Here is a 6,346-nt window from a genome sequence, read left to right as displayed (position 1 = left end):
GGGGCAATAGAAACATAAAAGAGGAAGATGCCTAGAAACAATATAGTAAAACATGAGTTGAATTCAACATGCATTCATTAATGACTTGTGTTTCTCTCATGAGACTGATTCACGTCACCACATTTTTTTATTTCTCAGGTCTCTACAGTTGAAGCCAGTAATGAGCCATTTTTTTTGCATTTGGACCAACAGCAAACTGAATGTGAAGAATCCCTGTCAGGCAACAGCGACAGCCAGAGATGGGAATTTTAATTTGATCGTGGCAGTTTCCCACGTTGCCACGTCTGAGCACGCAGAACATGCAACGCCGCGGCTGAGGCAACTCAGCGGGAAAGAATTTCTGTCCCATCTGGTTTCAGTGATTCAGACTTAGCCTTGAGAAGGCTTACGTCTCAGTTTACTTTTCCGTATCATCGTTTACCTCCCATCGCTTCTCGGCTCGCCTCTTTTGTGCTTTCTTTGCCTGACCCTGGCCCCGGCTCGCAGTATGTGGGATTTGGGATTTACGACCGCGTGTCGGACACTCATCCTGAGCACTATCAGCAGAGGCCTTCAATAGACCTCTCCCTTTGTTCTTTAGCTGAGCTCATAGAGCACTCCCTGGAAGACCTTGTTCTCTGCCACTGTAATTCTCTCTTCCCAATGTTTTTAATGTTCTTCTTTCGCCACCCCTGCAGCCTTTTCATCTTTCCATCTACATGCTTTCAGGCCTCCTTCCCCCTGCTTCTACATGTTATTAACGCATGTCATGCTTCCTTGACAGAAATATAGCCGTCATTCCCATGTTTAATGAAAAATGTTACCTATATTGGGAAATCTCGCGTTCCCATAACATTGTTTAGACATTAAAATGTTCTTTATTTGCCTATACAGGTGTATCATATTTTCTGCAACTTATAAATCAGCAGATTTATCTGAGCGAATCATTTGTAGTCCGTTTTGACTCCTCACTCGATGAACTAAAACGTTACTTCTTGGTTTCTCTGGAGTTTGCCTTGTGCTAGTTTGTTTATTTCCACCTTCCTTCTCGTAATCTTGTGACCGATTTCCATGGAGTTTCCAGCAAACCGGAGAAAATAAATCTGCAAAAGGCAAATATAATCAGTTAGTGCTATTTAATTCTCATAACATTATTTATTTTTTTTATCACCCCCTTGTTTAGCAGATGTTGTCCAAGATAAATCTTCCCTGCAGAGAAAATGAAGTATACCATTTAGATAGATAGATTTTTGCTCTTTTTACAATTCAGTAATAACAATTATCATCAATTAATCACTCAGCATCAAACTCTGAGGATGTTTCTGGGCAGCATTCCCTGGAAAGCTTATAAATGCACCAAAACATAGGGGAGTAGTGGAGGAAGTTTTTTTTTTTTTTTTTAATTGAACAGTCCTAACTCATCATATTTGCATTTTAACAGATGCATTTACTCTGGTTTGCTGGAAACTCCGTGGAAAACTGTCTCGAGATTACGAGGAATAAACAAACCAACCCAAGACGAACTCCAGAGAGACCAAGAAGTAACGTGACAACAGGTTCACCACGATCACTGCTGCCTCCCCGTCTCTCTAAGCTGCTTGTTTAAAGTCTGGCAACGATCGCAGAGTTCCTTTCTCAGACTAGATCTCAAATACCTGATATAATATGTGGGAGTCTGCGGTTGCCTCTCCACCGAGCTGATTTACGTGGCGCTTTATCCTCACCCTTACTTAGACAACAGCCAGGTCATCATCACAACACTTCGCATGCCTGCACACGCCGGAGAGGAGACCCATTCATCAAGCCTTCCTGACCGCTTAAGGTTCAGACAGTGATCAGATCCATTTCTGTTGGATCTCAGCGTCAGAACGTATGGCACAATTAGCTGACACAAGACACACAGCGCTGCGTGTGTGGTCTGTAAAAAAAAAAAAAAAAAAAAAAAAAAAAAAGCAACTGGTTACAGAATGAAAGAAAAACTATTAAAGATTCACCAGCACAAATGTTTTCCTGTCTACTGAGAAACATTGGATTCCTAGTATTTTATTGGGATTTTAAGTGATACATCAACTAAAGTCATGGCTAATTGTCAAATGGTTTTATAAGAACAATTTGAAAAGGGTCGTGGTTATTTGCATAGCTGAAATCCAGTGCTACCAATTTTTAAGGGGTTTTACTAACATTTTCTGCCACAACCAGCCCCTTAGAGGACATTCATGATCTTGATATGGCCCAAAACGAAAATGAGTTTTGACACGTTTAAAGTCATTCAGCCAGAGTCACAACAAAACGGTTTAGCTAACATGATGCTTTACAATCGTCCAGTTAGGGTTCAGGCCTGAATCCAACCTGGGATCTGTGGTCTGCTTGTTTTTATATAAGGCTGTAGATGTAATGCGGAAAAAGTTTGAGAAGTATGAATTATTTGGGAAGCATTTAAGCTTTAGCAGAGGCTAATCTGAGCTTTGTTTCTGGGCGATAGTGAGGGCAGGGCTAGAAGTCTGGACTAAATAAAAGGCTATACCTATGAATGACCCAGTAGAGGACAATACTCTTTCCTCGTTTGTTTTCTTGTGATGAAATATTATTAAATTGTATGTATAAGTGCAAACCAGTGATATGTATATTATCTAAACAATCAGGCAACTAAAAAACTCAAAGGTCAGTCGGTTTAAAATCTCCAGCTGGCCTTAATTAGAGAAGCAATAAAAGCAATCACTGGTGAATATTTTCAACTGCACCGCTGGTATTATTAAGAGCTACAACAGCATTATAAAAGCACATGATGACTATCACAAGGCAAACATTACTCATGCCGAAGCTGGACAATTACGGGCCTCAGATTAAACAAACAGTACGTCTTAGCTGAACGATGTGATTATTGCTTTTTGGTCTTGTATACGTTGTGAGCGGGGCTGGGACTACTTCCTAATTTCTACGACGGCGTCCACAAACCGATGCCAGCAGTACAGTTTTCTTTCGAACAAGCAAATGCAGCAGTCTGCTGGCTTGAGTATGAATTTAATGGCACTCATTGCTCTCAACATTAAACACTTAAAAACACACAGTGGTCATGGCTGGCTGCTCTTTATAGGCCATAAAAAGCACCGGCTACTGTAGTTCAACAGACTGGGTTTTAGCACCGCATTAATATTCATGTGATGAACCAGGCGCTATAGAACATCCTGGATAAAACAGTCTTCGGTCCAGAACACAGTAGCCAAACATAAACAGGACCACAGGCAAAACTGTAACTGTTTTTCACCAGGGCTTTCACACCATCTGTGAGATCTTGGTGTTCTTTTAACAATGACACATAAAACAAATGTTGGTTCCAGCCACACCTTAACGTTCTCTTCCCAGGAGCATACACTCTTGGGGGCTTCGCAGATCCCCACACAGACTGGAAAACTTTAAGTTGGACTCAGAGCATTTAAAAAAAAAATGGATCAAGGGATTTTTTTGTTTTGTTTTGTTTTGTTTTGTTTTGCATCACCTAGAATCAGTTGGCAGGATTTCACAGTTGGTGTTCTTGGTTAGACTGACGACTGTTGACATAAATCTTGGTATGCAACACAATCAAAACTGTTTAATGATAAGTTCAGTAAAGGAAGCTGTGAGAGTGAAAAAGATTGACTGACCTTTGAACCTCTGACAGGGCTAAGATAGCTATTGGGATGATACTGACAATGAAATCATGCTCTTATATGTGTGTGGTACCTCATCACCTTCCTTTCTTACCACTATTGTACAGGTGGTGGTGCTGCTGCTTAGCAACAACACTAGATGGCACTAAAGGACAGAGAAATAAAAAAATGTTTTTGTTATTTACACAGATATGTCCTTTCTGCTGTACATTTTTCATGTAATACATTATTTTACTGTTTTTAGACTCAGGTATTGCATTTTTACAAGAATTTTTGTACAATATTGCTTTTTTTTTCAAATGTAGAACTGAATAATAAGCCTCTGGGGTAGCACAATGTCCTAATCTAAGAGAATCACCTCCACCAGGTGGAGCTCCGGCACACTTATTCCACAAACCTCAAGGAAGGTGGAGCATCTAAAACAGAGGCGGAGAATTAGAGGGGGTAGGCCATCCTAACACAAAGCAGGAGGTTCCAGTAAAAAGGGGGAGGTGTTTTCGGGAAGAGGGGGGTGCAAAAGAAGGTCCAATCAGAGTCTGGTCTGAATCGACCAATCAGAGGAAGAGAAGAAAAAAGCTGGAATAGGCAGGAGGAAACTGAGCAAATGACCCTTGATGAGAGAGGAGGTGGAGGATGGGAAGGAGGGGGGGAGGAAAGGGGCCCTAGAACAGGGATGCGTGTGTGTGCGTATGCGTATGCGTGCGTGTGTGTGTGTGTTTAAAATGTTGGCTTCGCTCAGAAAATCGTCTACGTCTTTTGACGCTCTTCAGTCGGAGATGCGTTTCTGTTTTCTAACAACACTTACGGCTTGTGAATTTAAAAAGCCAAAGTTTGCTGGAGAGGCCAAGTTCTGTCGATAAAGCACGAACAGAGGCAAACATTTCAACGAGAAGCGAGGCTCAGGGACAGCGTTAGTGGGAGCGGACCAGGAAAAACCCGAGATTTCTACATTTACCTATGAGTTACGATTTCTCCAACAATGAGGCCTCGTTGAGCGATTAATGCTCAATGAGGTTTAGACATGCCTGCTGTTTTGGGGTGGAAAAAAACAAGTCTTTTTATTGCTTTCCTTGCTCTCTCTTGATTTGAATGTTTACACGGTCATTTATCTGTTGAGTGACTTTCATGATCATTGGGCCCTGGAAACCTCTTAAAAAGCCTGGCACATAAATTCCAAAAACACGCCTGTCTTTAGAAAAATAAGCATTTTTGTCCCACCTTTGCTTCTACTGGTCATGGCACATGTGTGCCATTGTTTGTGCAACTCTGGTTTCAAGAGGATAAAACGAGAAGCTTCAGTAAGAGAAAATAGAGGGAAAGAGCAGAAAACATGGTGGAGAGAAAGCTTTTTCCTTGATTGTTCCCCCTGACCCCCGGTGCATCCTCTCCCACTCCCAGTTGGACGGCCAGTTTGGCTGCTGTTCAGCGGGTCAGAAGGGGGTCAAAGGGTACTAAGACACCCACACAGAAATCTACACTGTAACCTCTGACCTGTTTCCCCCATGATGCAGCTGAATGCTGGGAATGCAGCACAGAAAGAGAGGCAGAAAAGATTTTTTTTTTCCAATCAGTTTTACACCAAAAATGCGTTTCTGTGGTCTTGTAAAAGTCTTTTTAAATGTTCCAGGAGGAAAATTAGACGTGCAAACTGCTTCTTCTTTTTTTTTTTTTTTTTGCCTTTGCTTTAAAGTCTCAGAAAAGGTTAGATCCCACTCTAACTGTGGTAATGTAGATGCGAATGCTGGGTATTATCTGTAATTGAACACATGAGACTTTCATAGCAGGAACCAAAAGCATGTGCTTCTCTCTGACCCGTCAATGAAGACCAGCAACTTACAAAAAAAAAAATAAATAAATTTTAAGTAACCAGAATTTGAATGAAAAAACATATTTTTCAAGATTTTTGTGATCCCTAAGTAAATTTGGAAAAAAGTTTTTTAAGACAATAGAAATATATATTACGCATTTTTTTTAAAAAAAAGAATAGTTTATTCCATTTATAAATTACAAAAAACATTAAGAAAAAATACTGTCAAATGTGCATCTTTAGTTTGAAACCAGAGCTGTTGAAGTGAGTGTGTATCTCTGTGTGTGTGTGTGTGTATTCTGGGAGATGATAGGGGAAAAAAAAAAAAAAACAACTCACAAATCCCTGAATGAAATCAATGCAGATATAAAATAACAGCTCTCCCAAAGTTCTCCATTCAAAAAAAAAATGTTTAAACACAAGAGTCAAAGTGCATGCACTTACTGTAGCTGCTTACGGTTCTAGTAAAAGCACTCATGTTTCATTTCCAGGAAGCTCTCAACCTCTGATACAATAAAGCCTTTAAATTAGGATTACACAGTAGTTGATGCTATGTTAAGCTCTCTAATCTGTTTTTCTTTGAGTAATGCTTCTCGCTGTCTGAGGAGATATGCATGTTTTAATTATAAACAACAGTGAATGAAAGGAAGGTGTTTTTTTTTAATAGTATGAGGTTTGAAAAAAAAAAAACATCGCAAGTTGCAGAAAAAGTATTTCTAAGTGTAATGAACAGAACAGAAAGTAAAAGCATGTTGGAAGAACTTTAAAGCTGACTCTATAAAGTTTTGTGAGATCAACTAACAAGCTCGCACTGTGGGAGTGACCCGGCATTTTGGCTGCTATAATAATTTTACAGGAGCAACGGGACACATGGTAGCTACTAACGTAGTGTACATTATTTCAGGGGTTGCCT

This window comes from Poecilia formosa, unplaced genomic scaffold (assembly GCF_000485575.1).
Source record: "Poecilia formosa unplaced genomic scaffold, Poecilia_formosa-5.1.2 Scaffold139, whole genome shotgun sequence".
Classification (NCBI taxonomy): Eukaryota; Metazoa; Chordata; class Actinopteri; order Cyprinodontiformes; family Poeciliidae; genus Poecilia; species Poecilia formosa.
This window is presented reverse-complemented; position numbering follows the sequence as displayed.